Raw genomic sequence first — 20,228 nt, 5'->3', positions numbered from 1 at the left:
GCTCTCTTCTCCTAATGTGCCTGCACCGCCTGTACCCACCTCCCTAGCACTACAGTGTGCCGCAGTGGGGACTCCATCCCGCCTCCCTTGCTTCGTACCATGGGGACACCCCCTCCTCCCAGCCCAGGGCCTGCAGCATCGCCCCACTCCTGCTGCCGCCGGCTTCCTGCAGCAGCGACCCCGCTCCACCACCGCGCCCCCCCAAGCAAGCCAGGTAAACTACATTTGGATTATAAGACGTGTCCCCCTCTCCCCCCCAAATTTGGGGGGAGTACATCTTACAGTCTGAAAAATATGGTACTTCTGTAATTCAGAAGAAAAAGGCTGCCAAATACCCAATTCTGAATGACCATAGTTTGTCAGGAATTCTTTCAAATGAAAATGATGTCCCATCAACTATGTGAGGTCCCAAGGTGCCTACTTTGAAGGGAACTATGCACAACGTTTCTTATATCTTGTATCTTCTTCAATAAATGTCTCTATTTTTCATTTTTAAAAAAAAGAAAGAAAATGATGTCCCAAGAAAATAAGTGGCTAATTCATCTCACAACCCAATCACACACCGTTTTTCATGCAACAACCATCATCACACTACAGTATATGGCTTGATGGGTACTTCCTATTCATCACAGAATGTTAACAAGGCATGTACTCAAAGGTCAAGATTTAACACAGCTAGTCATTTTTACTGCTTTATCAAAGGACATTATTAATGGAAATTGGATTCTGCTTTGTTTTGTTTGGTTACCAAGAGTGACAGCAATGATGAACACCATGACTAATAGTACACTTTGGGGCCACTGCTTTGATTTGTGCTAAAGCGCAGGCTTAGAGACACTGATATTAACATGAATATGGAGGCTCCAGTTCCTGGCAAGATGGATTAAGAATACCCACCTTCTCTCTCACTAAACACAGATATAAAAGCTGCACAGAAAACACAGAGCATCGGAGGATGCTGAAAAGTAAGTGGCAGCAGGCAGTCTGGAAGACAAAGCTAAAACTCCGGGTGCACCAAACCAGCGGTGACTTCTCTGACGCTTTGTTCCCTCTAGTATCACCTGGCCTGGATGCCAAACAGCCCAGAACCCAGAAGTAGTCATTATGAATGGACAGAATGAACTTCAAGAAAAGTTCAAGTTCACTCTTTTCTAGCCTAAAAATTAAAAAATGGAATCAACGTTCAGAGAAATCCCTGTATTTTTTTTCCTGATCTCTCCCACTTCAGCCACAGGCAACGCAACAGTACCACAGAATAGCAGCAGAGGTGAGCAGGCACCTAAAATTCTAAAAGGAATGATTCCATCTCAGAAGCGTAGTTCCAAGAACAAGGGGGTGAACCCTATTGCTTCTTTGTCTCTCTTGACTTCTACTGCTTGGTTCTGGTCAGCAAAACATGCAGCAGAGCAGGGGAGCCAAAGCCCTGGACTCGTGGCTGGAAACAGCAAAAGAGGGCCTCGGAGGATCCGAAACTGTCGGAGATGACAGAGAGCATGGAGGTTTACCAGAAAGTGGTACATTAATATTCGGGGCTGCCCGCCTAGCTGCTCATTGTGGATCTGATCCTAAATGGCATACCAGCGGCGTTGACATTTGCACTGTGAAGTAGATCACTGCCCAGATCCCAGACTGGACAATGGATTGCACACATACAGGACAGATCCAAATGGCATAGGCAAAGGCTTTGAAAGCTGAGCTTACGTTATAAATACAGCCTACAGAGACTGGTCAGAACTTGTAACCAGATAAATCACCTTCTTAAAAAGGAAAAAATAAAATAGTCTCCGTAAGATATAAACAGGACCCAGATGATCATGATATCTGAAACATCCAGAATACAATCCGAAAGCACTCAACCCATGAAAAACCAGGAAACTCTGCACTAGAGAGGGAAGAGACAATCAATAGCCTCCAAGCTAGGATAACATAGGTCTTACAATTGGCAAACAAATAAACAGTTATTATAACCATGCTCCAAGAAGTAAAGCAGAAGAAGACTGTTGAAACTAACAAAACGATTAAAATCTCAGAAAAAAAACATGAAGAATAATCAAATGGCCCTGGCCAGGGGCTCCGTTGCTTGGAGTGTCATTCTATACGACAAAAGGTTGAGGGCTAGATGCCCAGTCAGGGCTCATACAGGAGGCAACTGATCAGTTTCTGTCTTACATCAGTGTTTCTCTGTTTGTGTCTTTCTCTCTCCGCCCCCCCAGCCCCAGCCCCAGCCCCCAAAATCAATAAAAACATATCCTCAGGGAGGCTTGTTTTTTTTAAGTAATAATCAAATGGATCCGAAACTGTCAGAGATGACAGAGATGAATGGAGATTTTAGAACAAAAATCTTAAATGTCACTGGATGGATTCAATAGCAAAATAAAAGTGATGAGGCAAATAGTGAGTGAATTTAAAGACAGTTTAAGAGAGATTATCCAGTAAAAAACAAAAAGAGAAAATAAATTACAGAAATAAACAGCCTCGGACACACGTTGAACAACAACAAAAAGGCTAACATGCATGGCATCGGAATTTCAGAAAGATAATAATAATAATAATTGAAAAATACTGGCTGAAAACTTCCTATATTTGACAAAAGACCTAAACTGGCAGTTTCAAGAAACTCAGCAAAGCCCAAATAGGATAATCTCAGAGGAGTCCATACCGAGGACCATCATAATCAAATCGCTGAAAACTAAAGACAGGAAAACATCATGAAGACAGCCAAAGAAAAACAACATGTAACAGGGAACAACAATTTGAATGAATGGATGAAACCATGAAGTCAGAGAGGAATAAAACAACATTTATAAAGTGCTGAAAGAAAACAACTATATCCAGCAATAAACACCCTTTGGATATAAAGGTGAATAACAGTCTCAGGAATAAAAACTAAGAGGAATGAAAACTAAGCATGCATTTCCAAGAGACCTACTATAAAAGAAATGCTGCCAGCAAATTACACAGCCTAGATGAAACGGACAAGTTCTTAGAAACAAACTACTAAAACCAACTCATGAAGAAACAGAAAATCTGACAGAGACTGTAATCAAAAACTTCCCAGAAAGAAAAGCCCAGGCCCATACGACTTATCCCAAGAGTGCAAGGTTTGTTTAACACATGAAAATTAATCAATATAATACACCATATTAATGGAATGAAGGACAGAAACCACATGATCATCTCAATGGAAGCAGAAAAATCATTTTTTAAAAATCCAGCAATCTCTGGTGATAAAAACACTCAGCAAACTAGGAATAGAAGGAAACTTCCTCAATTAAAAAATCTGTTGCTAATACCATACTTAATGGTAAAAGGCTGAGTGTTTTCCCTCTAAGATCAGGAGTAACAGATACTTTCAAATAAAAGGCTGCCCCAGCCAAACAGCTCAATTGGTGAGAGTGTTGTCCCCATATACCACGGATGCAGGTTTGATCTCAGGCCAGGGAACATACAAGAAGCAACTGATGAATGTACAAATAAGTGGACAACCAATCAATGTCTATCTGTCCCTCTCTCTCCTTCCTCCCTCTAAAATCAATAAATAAAAAAAAATTTTAAAGATTTTATTTATTTCTCTTTAGAGGGGAAGGGAAGGAGAGAGGGAGAGAAATATCAATGTACGGTTGCCTCTCATGTGTCCCTTAATGGGAACTGGCCTGCAACCCAGGCATGTGCCCTGACTGGGAATCGAACCGCGATCCTTTGATTCACAAGCCCACGCTCAATCCACTGAGCTACACCAGCCAGGGCAATAAAAATTTTTAAAAAGAAAAATAAAATAAATAAGGCTAAAAAGTATTCTAATAATACAAAAGAAGTCAGGAGAGGAAAATAGAAAAGAAAAATAATAAAATGGTAGGCTTAAATGTAAACATGTCAAAATCAATATTAAATGTAAATTACCTAAACACACTAATGAAAAGACCAAGATTATCTTTGATGAAACACATCAAAGAAGACCTAGAGAAATATGACTTTTTAATAAATTGGAAAATTCAACACAGTTGAAATGTCAGTTGTCCCTAAATTGATCTATAGAGTTAATGCAATCAAAATTAAAATCATTAGCTTTTTTTGTAGAAATCAGTAAGCTGAATCTAAAATTTAAGTGGAAAGGCAAAGGAACAAGAATAGGCACAAAAATTTTGAAGAATAAAGTTGGAGAACTCAAACCATTTCATTTGAAGACTTACAACAAAGCTACAGTAATCAAAACTTTGCGGTACTGATGAAGGGACAGACAGAGACCAAAGACAACAGAGAGTCCAGGAACAGTCTCAAGTGTGGACAGTTGATTTCTGACACACGTCCAAAGACAACTCACTGGAGAAGGGATATGCTTCTCCACACACGGTGTTGAACAACTGAACACATGCAAAACAATAACTGCAACCTATCTCACCCTTTATCTGAAAATTAGTTTGGACTGGATCACAGACTTAGATGTAAAACTAAAAAAGATGTTAAATGCTTACTGTGTGTTAGTTTTTTAATAAATAAAATAATATTCTTGGCAGGGACTACCCAGGTAAGACAGAATACCTAGGAGCAGAGAAAGCAGCCCCTGGTGAGAGACAGGCAGGCAGCAGGCAAGCGCTCTCCTGCTGAGAGGCAAACCTGCTTCAGGATTCTTGCCCCTGACAGATCACCTGCAGCTGATAACAGAGAGAGTGGAAGTGAGAAATGGGGCAACACTGAGAATGACTCAAAAAGGGGAGTGGAGGAAGATGAGTCAATATAGCACCAGTGAAAGGGCTGTGAGCTTTAGGCACAGAAAGTCACAAACCCCTTTTTATACTGGCCTTTTGTCCACTTTGTATCTCATGAGAAGAATCAGCGGAGGCAGGGGAAGCCAGTCAACTCCATTAGCAAAGCCTTACCCCATATCATGTTCTATCACTGTGGCTGAGATCCTCGTTCAAATACCCAATATTTTCCACAGTGTTGTAAAACAGGGGCCATAAAAAAAATACAGCCGAAATTCCACTATTTCGATTCATCTCACAAGTCTGTGACACTAAGTATTTGCTAAATCTTATTTTTAATTCAGTCATTTGGGTGTGGTGCCCTTGGGACACTGTTAGATACACTACCCAGAAACAGTGGAACATGTGCTATAAAAACACAATTTTACTCATTACTATAATTTTCCACCTTTATAGTACTTCAGTGTATAATCTTTAAATTTTGCACACTCCTATATTTGCCAATAATATCCATATTTAGAATGCAAATTTTAAAGGGACTGTTTTTCACGTGAGTAAATCAGTACATGAGAGACGAGAGGAGTTGACGACCTCCCCGCCCACTACAGGGCCCTTTCCTGTTCACAGTCGGAAACACACGAATCAAACTGAGTGCAGGATCCTAGAACCTCACTCAGCTTTAGGAATTACTTAATCGGTATTAAGTGATGTTGATTGTTTGCTGGGTGTAAGACCACGTGCTGGTTCCCAAGTGGTGACAAAGGGATAAAATGTCAGCCACCAAGGTCTCAGCCTCACAGTGAAAGCCACATACACTGTTCTGTGAAACAGGAACAAAGAACAAGCTGATCCCCATCCTTAAGGAGACCAAAACGTAACTGAGGGGGGGTGATAAATGCATTCGAAAAACACCTAGGAAATGGTAAGGAACTCCAAGTGCACGTTCGGTCCAACGGCCATCCTGCTGTGGGCTGAAAGATGGTGGCACCAGGAAACGAGGCTCTGGAACTCACGGGCAAGTTCACAAGCCAGTGAAGTTTGGCGGGAAGGCCTGCACCGCACACCACACTAGAGCAGAAAAAGTTCCCCCCTCTATTAGGGTCACGTGAGGCGAGATACGGCATGACTTATAAGAACCACGTGGGAGAGCAACAAACCTATTATAAAAGCAGGTTAGTAGCTCACAATTTGTCCATTTTTGTAAACACTTTATTATTTAGCTTATATAGCTTTTCTGTGATGTGATATTTCAAACTCCAGTTTTAAAACACACATGCATACCCACAACTTAAAACACGTTCAAAAAGTATTTACACAATTGAGTTCAGCACCGTAATTTTCTACTTTAACAGAAGTTTGAAGGTAACAAAAACTTGTATAGAGTTTGAAGAGCTCCTATCACAAAGACATATTGTGGTCCCTAGAAGAACCTTTGAACTCAATGGTGACTGCGATTTCACTTTCTCCTCCAGGGCAGAGGCTGACCGACCGCCAGGGAATCAAGTACGTGGACCCCAGGAATCAGAGCGCAGGATGTGGGAGCCCCTGTGCGAGGTGTGCAGCCCTGACTCGTCCTTTGCCTGGAAAAGGACCCTCTTTAGCACTGCACTTTTTTACATGCCTTGAGCAGAAAACGGTTCTTGTTTTCATTTTTTAATGTAACAACTATTTCGTTTCTCTAATCGTCCAGTGTGCTTTGGAGAAATGCTGGACATCACCCACACATACACATCTTACCACAAAGAGCCACACGGGCAAGTCCCTGGAGTCTCTGGGAACAGTCCAGAGATGCTCACACACGTGTATGACACACAGCGGTACACACCTAGGAGAGCTTTAAACTTTACAGTATCTCCTCCTCTCTGGTCTGTATCTGTGCCTTGTCATTCCTGTGTGGGTAACACTGCAGAGCTGAGCTTGTTGGTCATAATTCTGGCACCTACACCACTTTCTACATGAACCACAGGTGACTCTCAGCTGATGATCCCCCTTGACTCGGCCACTACCCCCAATCCTCTGGATCTCACTCAAAACTAGATGGCGATGGTCAGCAGGTGGCCATCCTGGGGAAGTGGCTCTCACATCCGTAGACTGATTACTTTTCCGTCACTAAATGTGGCCTTTAGGGGAAAAGTCCTATTCTCTTCCTCCTTCCAGGCCTGCTCTTTCAAGCTCTATGATCTCAGCAAGTCAGGTAACCTTGCTAAACCTCCCCTAAGCTAGGGGTGATAATGGCACCTGCCTCATAGAATTCATAGGAGGTTTAAATAGGACAAAACACACAAAGTGCTTAGAACAGGGCTCAGCGTGAGCATGCTCCGCAAACGCTAGCTCCCGTTAGCAAGAAAGCGGGAGGAGAGGGGCTGCACCACCAGCATGCACCCTTGGTGAGTGACAGGGGCTTGTTCTCAACATGCAGGAGGAACAGGAGAGCAGAGTTGCTCCTGGACTCTGGAGCCAGGTGGTGAAGCAGGCAGACAGGCTGTGGCAGCAACAGTGAACACAGCTTTGTGTAACTTGATAACTGAGAAACAGGGATCGTGTTGACACGAGCCTAGCCTAATTAGTCAAATCACAGGAATTAGAAATTGATTTAAAACTCCACCAAAATGCCCCACTAATTGGTGGCAAGTCCATTCTGAATCCATACGTAAACCAGAATATGCTGAAATAAATAAAAGAACATTATTTTAAAGTAAACTTTGTTTCCTAAGCTAAGATCATTGCCTCATAGGATTGCTTAGCGTCCTGGCTTTAATGTGTGTGCAGGCGGCTCGATTTGTATCTGCAAGTAATTCTTCAGCGCGCCTGGGATTTTTCGCATAGCTTGAGAGTGACTGCTCTCATACAGGTTCGGCATTGCATCATTCTGCCTTGTGTTCATTAAGCACTCAGCAGGAGGAGGATGCACAGCAGAATAAAATACAGTTCCTGACCCGGTCTGAAGTTTATGGTTTAGGAAGGAAGAAAATTCATAGGACCAGTAAATCCTTTTAAAGGGTATCATGGCCGTTCACATTCAGAAGAAGATAGGTGGTAACAGGCTGTCTTTCCACTACAGAGTCGAACAAAATGCATGTAAGATAGCATAGAAAAAACTGTCAAAAAAATACGTACGCCAGGAGCAATCACACAAGAAAAGGAAACTGACCTTACACTGCATATGTCAAGAACAGAAACTTAAGAATCTGGTGAAAAGGGCAGTGTGTGCGGGCGGGGGGGGGGGGGGGGCCTCCTGACATGCCCCCATGCTCAGGGCCATTCTGAGAAAAGGGGAACCAACCAAATCCTGAGCATTCCCACTTAGAGGTTCCAGGCTGGAGAGCAGCAAGCCAAGGAGGTAAGCACACAATTCCCAGAGTAAACTAAAATCCTCAGGAGTGGGACCCCACACACACCGCTGGGAGCCACAGGCAGAGACAAGAAGTGCCTGGGTCTGCCATCGTCCTGGGCACCGTGCTGAGCTGCCCTGAGGAGTGGGATCACTCCCAGGTGGAAGAGTAGCTGAGAACAGGTTAGTAATGGACACCAGGGGAGCCAGCAGGAACCAGGTCCCAGCAAGGGCCCTTGCCAGCCAGGACCCCACATCCCACCTTTGCACCCTCGGGGCAGAAAGGAAGACTGACAATGACCCCCAGTTCTCCACCTGCAGCCCCAGGAGGAGACAAACTTCCAGATAAGACAAGCAGGGCATCTGGGAGAATTCACCCAGCACCACTGAGACCACAGGCAAGCCCCTCCTCATTAGCCACCGCATGCTGAAAGGAAACGGCCCAGCATACATGCCGAGGTGGTTCCCAGGGAGAAGGCAGGACCAGCTTGTGTGGAGTGGGCCAAGTGTCAGCTAGGAGTCCAGCCTGCTTCTGGTCCTGGATAAAAAGAGAGCCAGGGAAGGTGCCTGAGCAGGGGGTTGGCAAAGAACAGCGGGACGTTACCATGGTAAGCCTTAAGAGTATGGTTTCTCAAAATTACAGTCCATCCTTCCCAGCACCTACGACAGTAGGTGGCAAATTGTAAATACCTCATTACTAGCACTTCATACAAGCAAGCAAATAAATGTGGGAGCCAGCGATGCATGTGGCAGTGGTCATGACAGAGAGGGGCACAAGAAGGTCGATTGTACTGGGCAGGATTGCAAGCTCCCATACCCACTCCCCCTCTGCTCACGACAGCCTGGCCGAGGTGACAGAGGCTGGGGAACCTGGACAACAACTCCTCAAAGCTGCACTTACAGGCACTTGAGAGAAACACGTCTCCTTCAAATGAAGGGCAAGAGGGGTACCCGTCCAACTGTGAAACCAATCAACCCTTTGGAAAGCCATCATGTGACCTTGGCCGAGGAAAAGCACTCCCTCACTCCTGTGCTATTTCAGGTGCCTCAGCACTAAACTGAGGGATAACATTTTCTCTCGGACTGAAATCTGGCACCCTGGCCCAACAAAAATGTATTTCCCCAACTATGAAAAGAGTCGTCTAATTAAAAATTGGCCAAAATAAGTGAGGAGAACTATATGTTCATCAGTTTAAGATGCTTTTTGGCATAGAAATCCCCCCACAAAAAGCAATGTAGCTTTAAAGAAAATTTGGCAAACAATTAGGCCCTAATCACTTTGCCTTGATACCTATTCAAAAATTTTAAATGGGAATGATATCATCACTGTAATTTTATTTATTTCAGAGGGAGCTGACAAAACAAATTTCAAAACAAATTTTATATTCAAAACAAATTTTAGAATATATTTCCACCTCCAAATTAAGGATATAATTATTCATTTAATTAAAAAACACTCTAGATATGCCCCCCTTATTAAAATCTGCATAATTCAAAAATCCATGTCCATACCCCACACACCACCCCCCTGCCAAGCATTCTCTCTCACCACTTTTCAAGCAGGTCAAGGGTCATAAGAGTCTGGGAACTTCTCATGTGCTTCTCCACAGACAAGAAGCAATAAAATGAAGACATCAAAAGACTCTTACAAAGTCTACAGTGACTGACTGCAAATAAGACTACAAAACAACCAATCTCAAAGAACAAATGAAAAATTACCCAATCTTCTAAAACCATGTTGCATATCCATGGAAAAGCTTCAAAATGAAACCATGAAATAAACATCTTTTCCAACAAGAAATTGGCAGTGAGCAGGCCATATGGATGCCTGGCCCAACCATGGGGGCCCCTGAGAGTTCACTGAGAGTCAGGCATGCGGAGTGAGAGAGGTGCCACCTCTGGGTGCCACGCTGGGGACAGAAACATGGCCCTGGGGTGAAGGGAGCGTCCTACGCTGTCAGCCCCACACCATCACTCCAGGGGGAGCTATTAGTGGTGCTATTAACTTAGCACCACTACTCACTAAGAGAGTTTGAACACCTTGACAATCTGGGAACGTTAAAAACACAGAGGGCACTTGGCCGCTTCTCTGCACTGCCTGATCCACCTGCTGTTGTCTCACCATCTCACCAGTGCAGGACAGGAGAGGCATGAGCAGAGAGGGATGGTGAAGGCCAGCCCTCCCACTGCTGCCCCCGCCCTCACCAGCACCGCTGGAACCGCATTCCTGGCTCTCCCCTCCTCCAGCTGACCCTCCAGCTGACCCTCCAGCTGGGGTCGGTGGGAATGCTCTTTCCTCGATGTGGGGCCCTTACCACACACTGCCTCTTCCTCCCAGCAGCCCTGCAGAGGTCTGAGCACACAATCAGGCAGCTGCCAGCCTCCCCGTCCCAGGTAACCAGCTGCAATCTCCCCTGCTCTAACACGACCCCACGTCCATCCTGGTTAGATAAGCAGAACTTCCCAGGAGGAAGAAAGTAACCCTTTGAGTATCTGAAGAGAAGACGACTCTCCCCCATGCTCTCTCATTTACCCAAAGTGAAAGGGTCAGGGTGAACAGAGGACAAGAACATCATTAACATAAAATACAGGGGTGGGCAAAAGTATATTTAAAGTCATTTGTATAGAAAAAGACATGCAGGTTATGATTATTACAATACAAGAATAAACTGGGTTTTGCATATCACAACTGTAAACCTACTTTTGCCCACCCCACATAGCAATTTAAAATTTGTAATTAATACGAAACAAGTCAGAAAAGCACTTTCTTTCTACAAAGATGCTTGACAAGCCAATAGAGAACATGAAGAATTTTTTAAAATAAGCATGACTCCAAGGGCAAGAATAGTATCCTTAAAAGAATTAACTTTTAAAGACTTTTAAAAGTTCGTGGTTGACATTCAGACACCACCGCTCACCACAGCCCTCTTCAGAACAAGCACCTGTAAACCTGCATCTCTGGACACAATCATTTGAAACAGCATAGGGACTCTTCATAGAATGTCCCAGAATAGAAATCCCACCAGACTCCCCACCTCCTCGTTTTAACTCTGTGGAGCTCGAGGCCACACAGGTTGGTAGTTGACACGAACGAGGGGCTCAGGTCTAGTGACGTATCACCTAGAGCCCCGTTCACTACCAAGGTTATCGAGGGCTACGCACACAGAACTTCAAGTGCATATGTGCAGGTAATTTCCACCTAAGCGACATACATCAATTTATTTACTTTTCTTTTTTTGCATTTTTTATTGTTGTTCAAGTGCAGTTGTCTCCATTTTCCCACCACCACTTTCTCCCACCCCACCCTCGATCCCTCCTCCTTTGGCTTGTCCACAGATCCTTCGTACATGTTCCTTGATGACCCTTCCCCTTCCTTCCCCCTTATCCCCTCCCCCTAAATGGATCTAAATGAAAGCACACTCAAGTTTAGGACAATTAGACTCAATGAACACAAATTGTCGTCACATCAGCACACATGACAGACAATGAACAAGTAATGTACTTGGCCATCCTCTGGGCCGCAGAGCTGAACCCTAGGCAGCAGTGAGAAAATCTGCATTTTAATTGAATTTATGGGCTGTTTGTCTCATTCTTAAAGCCCTGTAAGTGTCCTAAAACAATACAAAAATTCATGAAGCCCTGTAAATAACCAGATTATTTAAGAATATTCTATTATTCAAACTTACTGTTCAACACCTGTTCCTCACCAATTCTTTTTTAGTTCATGACATTTAACAAGCAAAATAGGATCCCCCATGAATGCCCATTGAATTAATTTACTATATTTCAGGCAAGAAGGCTCTGTGGCCCCCTCTCTGCTGCCCAGTTCCCTCTTCTATATGAGAAGGATGACAATGGCACCTACCTCTTGAAGCTGTGTGGGCATCAAGACGCCACTTCAGGGCCTATAATAACAGTGCACTAGCAGGTAGACGTTATTCCTGAACACCCAAATCAGGAGGAGAGAGAAACTGCAAAAGTAACACCTAAGAGAGGGAGAGATGAACGGGGGTCGGGGGAAGCCAGATACAAGACTTGGAAAATGTGAGGCTCTGGAGCCATTTACTATCAGCATGAACAACCCCAAGGCTTCACTTCTCCAGCCCAGTATAACCTTCACTGAGCCTAACAGTGACCCCAGGTGGAAAAAATGTCAGGCTAGGTTCCCAGCAAGTAGGCCAGGGTAAATGGGAACATTTCAGGAGTTACCTTCCAAAATGGACTTCCCAAAATAAAGAAAGCACTGTTGCTTGCAACAAATAAATTTCAGCTTCAGCCCTCAGGAAAGTTCAGCTCTCTGCAGGGATACAACCTGCGCAGGAACACAGCCAAGGTATGTTTTCTTCTTCGGTTACTTTGTGCAGCACCAACTGAGCCACAGAGCTAGTGCATTTAATATGATTATTTCTAACCACTCTGCCAAATCACCTCTCAGGAGAGAAAAGTACAAAGAGCAGGATCAAAGACAAGACACAGGCAGAATGAATCAGAGGACCAAGAGAGGAAGCAGAAAACCAAACCACAGAGAAATTTGCACATCGCCTCTGTTCTGTGATGGGAAGGAAAAAACTTTCCCGATTTAATGAGCCCTTCCACCCTCCCAGCTGTGAAATCCGGGCTAACCCTCCGTAGCCTGATGCACCTCTTTTCTGCATCAACCTCTCGTGCTCATGCTGGAAAGGCTACCCAGCAATGCCAAGAAGCGGTCACATTTTACTACACCCTAGGGAAATAGCTTCTGCAGGAGGAGGGCATTAGAGGGACAAAGGCAGAACTTGATTGCTTTGTCATTTCCAGCTGTACTCAGAGCAAGTACGCCAGGACTAAAAGTTCACAAGCGGGATGAGCGGGCTCAGGGAAAGTGGCCAATGTCCCACCCTGGGTCATGCCAGCCCGCAGGAGAAGCACTACCCCCGGGGGGGGGGGGGGGGGCGCTGTCATCATCTTTAAGAGCTGGTTCAAAACATGCCTCCTTGGAGAAACCTCTTTCTCTTCTCGTCTTCAAAGCCCTCCAACCCACACTAGGCAATCTTCAAGGTCTCCAGCTGCTGAGCACACGCAGTGTCGGGTGGAGGCAGGAGACACCCATCTAAAGAGCCTCAGGACTTCCCCGAGGAGAAGACAGAGCTTAAGGTGAGGAGACCGCGTCTCAGTCTCTCCACCCTAGACAAGGCACATCCACAGAAAAGAAAGACGACCAGCTGACCATAATTAATATAGTCTGCCTCCCCTAAGAGTCACGTTTCGCTTGTTAATGATGTCTCTAACCCAAGCACAGGGCCTGGCTGCCAGCTGCCCTCTGTCAACACCTACTGAGCAAATGAATGGGGGCAGGCAGGCAGGCAGATGCCCATGACCAATGAGCCTTAACGCTTTGCATTCAGCACACAGTGCTGACAGGTGCACTGAACTAAGACTCAGGATACCTACTGATTCTGTACATAATCCTGGACAGGTCACAACATCTGGAGCCTCAGTTCCCTCATTTCTAAACTGGTGTGCAGGGTGACAATTCCTCTCCCTTTCTCACACAGGACTGTTGATGGGATCCAAAAGGAATAACAAAGTTAAAGCTCTTTGGTCAAATGCTAACTACAGCAGAAGTATAGCATGAGCACATGCAATTTATTACAAACAGTTCTTCCACAAAAAGTCTCACTTCCCCTGTCACACAGGCAGCAAACAGAAGGCCTGAGGGGCGAATCTGGCCCTCCACCTTGTTTCTACCCAGCAGCAGCGCCGAGCTCCTTGCCCCTAGTCAAGGAGTAGTTACACTTATACAGTCCCAAAATTACATTCAGCCCTTTGAAGGCAACGTCGAGGCTGACGTGGACCCCAGTGAAAATGAATTTGACACCCCTGACCTATGAGAACGCCACCTTAAAGTGTACACCTGAAACCTATATAACCAATTAACCAATGTTATCCAATCAATTTAATAAAATATCAATAAAAATTTAAGAGAATGCCATCTCAATTTATAAATGTTGCATCATTTGAATAACTTGTGTATGCGTTTCTTTATAACCAGGTTGTATATTGGTATTATCACCCCACCATGAAAATAAATTTTTAAAAACCAGAATCTTTGCATCATAACTTGCCTGCTGTTGGGGAGCAGGGCTATTTTCTATCCACTTAACATCATTGATAGATTCCGCAACTTTCAGTGAAACCATGTGGAATGAAACCAAATGTACCATAGGCTAGTAGATACAAACAAGAGCTAAGTTCCTACAGCATCTCATCAGCATTATTATAAAACAACAGTGAATGAAATGATGGCGTTATTTGAGAGCCTGCTGTACTTCGCTGTGTCTTTGTACGACACAGTGTACTCAGTAATACCACGCTGATGGGACCAGGCTGGGAGTAGAGCCCTGCAACAGAAAACTTTCGGCATTCAGAGACATGCAGGGTGACTTGGAATAGGAAACGGGGGCAAAAATAAATGCAGAAGACATGCACAATCACAAAGGAAGCAAGATCTGTTCAGGGCTGGCTCCTCATCCCTGCCAGTCAAACCCTGGCTCTCACGGCCTCCCGAGAGCTCTGAGCAGTCTGTCAACTAAAGCCTAAACCAAAAGTCACTCAAAAATAACAAAACCAAGGACAGATATTTCTCTGAACCTCGACCACTACATAGCTATATACTCAGTCCCTATACATAAAGGTAGAAACAGTTTGGTTTGCGGGGCCCCCACCCCAAATTCTAACCCCCTGAGGCGAGGGTCCAACTACTACTTCTTGGGTTCCTGGAATCAGCAGGGCTCCCAATCCAGCAGACAGTCCCTCCCGGGGCCCACATCTCCCTCCCAGCACTACAACAGAGCAGCCTGGCACTGACCTTTCATGGTTGAGCAGTGGTAACACATAAATTACAAGCTCAGCCACCGCGGCCACCACCGCGGCCACCACCGCAGCCACAGTCCTCCTGCAGCCAGTAATCAGCTGAGAAGAAACTCGGGTGCTGGGGTGCCCGGGCGAGGGGGCCCGCTATGCAACACTTGTGACCCCTGTGAGAAAGCAGCTCTCACCTTCCCACCCTTCCACAGGCTTTGTCCCCGCCTGTGCCAGCTGAAGCCCAGTTTGCATCAGTTATCCATTCTAAAGGCACCGATTCACACTGCTGCCCATTTCCCTCTGTTTCTGAAATTGCTTTACAAGAAGGGTATGTGAAAGGGAAAGTGATAAACCACAGAGGGCATTCAGGAAAAGAGTTCCATCAGGGCACACAATAGAAACAGTCAGCCTTCCCCCACAGCCTGCCCAGCACGGCTGCATCCTGTGCCCCGAATCTCAACTGCTTTTAGCATAAGAAACTGCCTAGATGTGGCTAACTGCATTAAACAAATTAATTTTTACATGGTTACAACCAGGGATTTTGAGGTCTTCACAAGCCCTAACATCTTTCCCTGAACCCCAAGTTACTCTGTTTGGATTTACAAATAAAGAACACGGTGACCTTTCCCAGCTGTCAGAAGCCCCGGAATTCCTGCTCCACCAAGGCAGCCCTGGCCTGAAGCTACCCCCGAAATCTTCACCCTGCCCCGCCTCTTACCCTCTGGGCTCACTGTCATGACAAAAGCCTAATCAGGGTGCATCCACATTTCACACACTAATTTTACAGGGAACTTAGCCTCATTTTCTAGAATAAGCTCCCACAAGCTCTGAAGCCTCGGGAGGGCAAGCCCGTAGGTGCCCGTCAGCCTGCTTCCTCACCGGGAACAGGGTGGGAACAGGGCGGGAACAGGGCGGGAACGGGCACTGCCCCGGTGATGTCCTGGGGAGCCTGAAACCAGGACACATCCTGAGGGGCACTTTGGATTCAATAAGCCAATCTTTAAAACAACAGAATTCTCTGTGGGGTGAGTGAAGGGGATCAAAAGGTACAAATTTCCAGCTATAAAATTAGTCACGGGGCTGTAATTTATAGCATGGTGACTAATATTATACCTCATATTTAAAAGTTGTTACAAGAGTAGATCTAAAAAGTTATCACAAGAAAAAATGTCCCTATGTATAAGTGAAAAAAAAAGAAAAAACCTACAGAATCATAGAATTACAGTCATGGGTAAAATCTAAGAGATCATTCAGAACCACCTGTCATCTCACTGTTGAGGAAACTGAGTCCCAGAACGTTCAAGTGACTTGCCTATAGTCTCATAAGCATGGTTTTCTTTGTGGAGACAAAGTAGAATCCAGAGTTGTCCAACCTTAACACCCATCTCTCCCCTTCTCTGGAATTATAAAACATTAGCTCATCTCTACTGAGCACTTACTCTGGGCCAGGCACTGGCTAAATGCTTCTTGTGCCTTTTCTCATTGAACCTCCAGCACCCTGGGAGCCGAAGAGGCAGATGCTGTGGGTGGGCCCACATTCTACAAAATGAGAGCTAAGCAATCAGCCAGGTCACGTGGCTAGAAAGCAGCACAGCTGAGACCAGGACTACGCTACTGCAGAGAACCGGGACCTGAGCCTCTACCCATCACAGCTCGCTACCCTCAGACCACGCCACCCCTGCTCCAACCTCTCCTCCGAAATATGCCACACACGTGTGAGGTGCAGCTGGGTTCACAAATACAGCCCTTCCTTTGATATCAGCTCAGAGACGAAGCTCTAACACCCTCTGCCCACAGGAAACAGGCACAACTGCAGGTGACCCCCACCGTCACCAGGCAAATAAATGACTGATGATTCACCGGGTGAAGTCCCTCTGGTTTTCCCTCACCTAGCTCCTCCCAGCACTACAGGTTCTCACGACCTTTTCACCGTGCATGGAACCTTGTTGCTCAGACTGCCAGGTTTCCACTGGTGGAGAGCCAGCCCCAGCTCCATCTGCCTGAGGAAACCTCCAGCCAGGCCCTTCCCCACCACCCACCCCACTCATCTACGGAACCCCGAAGCAGTTACTATCAGCCCTGAACTTCTCCATACTTACCCATGCTCACTCTAATCATACATGACGCAGAATACACCCCCTTTTTTTAATAGTCATTACAGTTGGCAGAATAGACAGACATTGAGGGACACTTTGGGACAGGTACGACCTCCCCAGAGCTGAGCCATGGTGTGAACTTGTCAGAGCTGTTGTCCCTGTGCCCTCGGCCTGTGAAACAGCCTGATTTAAGACTTTGTATGTCTTCAGTCCCAAGGTCCTGCAGTTTGCAACAGCCTTCACTCAGGGGCTGACAGAGGCTGCTAGGTATAAAAATAAGTCAGAAGGCACATAAGCACTACAAAGAAATACATAAAACATGAAAGATAGGCATACCTATGCAGTTGAGTTACGGGTGACTTATTTTCTTCTTTGTGGTTTTCCTTGTCTTTTAATTTGAATCATTTGTGTAATAAAAATGTTGCCAATTGCATGACCCCTCTCTCAACAGGAGGCGGTTCAGATGCTGGCGCTGGACAGATCTGGGCATGAATCTACCACTTACCGGCCTCGTGACCTTGGACAAGACACCTAACCTCCCCTCATCTCTGTCTCCTCACCTGTGGAGTGGTGGTAAGTGCACCCACCTCCGCGCTTGTAAGGACTGAACCAGATAATGACGCCTCTGACCACCAGAGGTTTCACCTGCTTTTATAATTTAAAATGCACTGGCCTAGCACACAGTCAACAATCAATACATGTAATTTATTATTCGAATAATTACTATTCACATGCTTATCGCAATCAGGCACCATATTCCTCAGTTATGACAGAGTGCCTTACAGAAGAACAGGCAGGCGTTAAATAGGCATTAAATATCTCAACAAATACCAATTCCTGAGTACGTACCACACATCTCCCCGAGAAAGGGCCCTGAATCCTGCACGTGTGAATAATGAACACCAACTCACCCGCACACGCTGGCTCTCTTTACTCCTCTCCTCACCCCAGCATCAGAAAAGGTTTACTCAGAAATGGGGAGTGAGGGAAAGTACCATTTACAATCCGTATTAATTATAAAAATCCAAGAAGTTACACAGCTGTGAGTTACATTGGACTGAGGGGGTTGGTTTGTGGGAAGTATTTTGTTTTGGCTTTTTTGCCCTGAAAGAAGAACTGATAATGTTGACCTCCGCCTCTTCTTTAAAGAGCCCCTGAATAGCTCTGACTCATTCAGTGGAGAAATCACTTTCACACAATTATTTTCCTGCCTGTTGGTAAGTAAACTGGCTATTTTGCTTACGTCAAACCAGCATCTGTTTAGGCCCCTCCTCCAGACCTGGGAGTTCTGTATCGTCCCATCTTTAAAGCAAACGAACCCACTAACAGGGAAAGCCTCACTGAGCCAGCTGAGGAAAAACAGCTGCATTGGGGTTTTTTCCTACAACTTTAAACAGCACCATTGAGATGTAATCATATACCATACAATTCACCCATTTGTGTACAAGTCCACGGTTTTCAGCACATTCACGGAAGTGGGCCACCATAGCCACAGTCCCGTTCAGATCACCTCAGAAAGAAACCCCGTGCCCTTCAGCTATCACCTCCCTACCTCACCAGCCTCCCACCCCAGCCATAAGCAGCCACTACCTCATCGAGAGTCTGACATTTTGAGCATCTTTCAAAGGTGATTTTAGTTTTGGGAAAAGCCAGAAGTCACAGGGCACCAAATCTGGGCTGTAGGGGGGCTGAGTCACCAGGATGAGTTCACGTACCACCAAAAACTCTGTGTGAGACATGATTCATGAGTGGGCACATTGTCATGATGAAACTGCCAATCACCAGTTGCCCATAGCTGAGGCCTTCTGAATCATCCAAATAGTTCCCATGGGGGAATGTTCAAGCTTACCACAAAATTCGATGCAGATTCATTGCTCTACTCACTCAGTCATTTTGAATGCGACGGCCACACGGTACACATGCTCATTCAGTGGTGTCTACCGCCCCCACTGACTAGTGCAGTAAAGTCGCCATTGCTCACACATGCACATTCCAGTCCACTCTCCTTGGCTGTCAGGTTACATCAACGTTGTGCAAACCATTCTTGTTATACTAACAATGGCCGGACTTTTTCTGGACAGACCTCATATACTCCACACAAGCATAAACCCTCCTATGAAATTTGCTCCAAACTATAATATGGCTAAATTAGCAACTTCTTCCTCTGAAACATGGAGAATGGTAGGTGTTATATTTTTCAAAATAACCATATTGCAATTAATATAGGTTAGGTCTAAAAAGCCCTTCAATGCAGGCAATTTCTCTGGATAGGGCCAGCTGGACCTCCTAATTTAGACTATAGAAACTGCTGACTATTTTACATGTATTCACTGAGAACAAATATTAGTATCTATTACCATTTAAAATAACCAAACTTTTAGACCCAGATATTTCACTGTTTAGAATCTGCTTTACAGATATACTCACAAAATTTTGCCAAGATCATGCACAAGTTTTTGGTAGCACCATTTTAATAGGAAGTAAAACTGGAAATAAAAGTTGTGATTCACATATGGATGACGTGAAAATATCTCCAAAATAACACATTATATGAAAAAGTAAGGCACAGAACAATGGGACAGTATCATTCCTTTTGTGATTTTTTTAAAAGGGGAACATGCATAGAAATAAAAAAAGCTATAAAGACCAGATCTTACCATGTCATATTTTATATCTCTATTATATATCCTAGCCTATCTCGGGGTTGAGACACATTTCCGGAAACAAGACATAACAGGCCTAAGGACTCGTGCCCGTGAAAAGGCACCGTGAAGGAGGTGGGAAGGCGCCATGGGGGGAGCAGACAGCCACAGCCCACACACCAGAACTGGCCCCCAAGACACGCAAAACCCTACAGATCAGCAGCAGAAAACTCAAAGGAACAATGAACCGAAGACTTGATCAGAAACTTCACAAAGGAAGAAATCCAAATGGTCAGTTAAACATATTAAAAGGTGTCTAACCTCACTAGCCATCAGGGAAACACCAAACTAAAGTCTCAGTGAGGTACTGCTTCTAATCTACAAACTGGCAGAGATGTTCAAAGTCTGATAATTCCAGGTGTGAGCAAGGATGTGAGGCAACAGGACATTCAGAACACACATACTGTTGGTGAGCGTATTGACTGGAAAGAAGATACACATAGCTTTTGACTCAGCAGTTCCGGTCCTATGCATGTGCCCTTGAGAAAATGCAGGCACATCTGCACCAGGAGGCAGGCACGAGGACAGTCTTGGCATTTTCAACAGCTCAAAA

The 20,228-nt window shown here is 45.0% G+C and overlaps 1 protein-coding gene across 8 annotated transcripts in view; it reads right to left on the bottom strand.

The window, feature by feature from the left end:
* The window catches only part of CACNA1D (calcium voltage-gated channel subunit alpha1 D), a 315,854-nt gene that overhangs the window by 250,321 nt on the left and 45,305 nt on the right, over positions 1 to 20,228 (bottom strand). The window lies entirely within an intron of this gene.

The sequence above is a fragment of the Sturnira hondurensis genome, unplaced genomic scaffold (genome assembly GCF_014824575.4).
Source record: "Sturnira hondurensis isolate 20B ecotype Veracruz unplaced genomic scaffold, ASM1482457v3 Scaffold0002840, whole genome shotgun sequence".
NCBI lineage: Eukaryota > Metazoa > Chordata > Mammalia > Chiroptera > Phyllostomidae > Sturnira > Sturnira hondurensis.
Note: the sequence above shows the minus strand (reverse complement) of the source record. Positions and strands in the feature narration are given on the sequence as shown.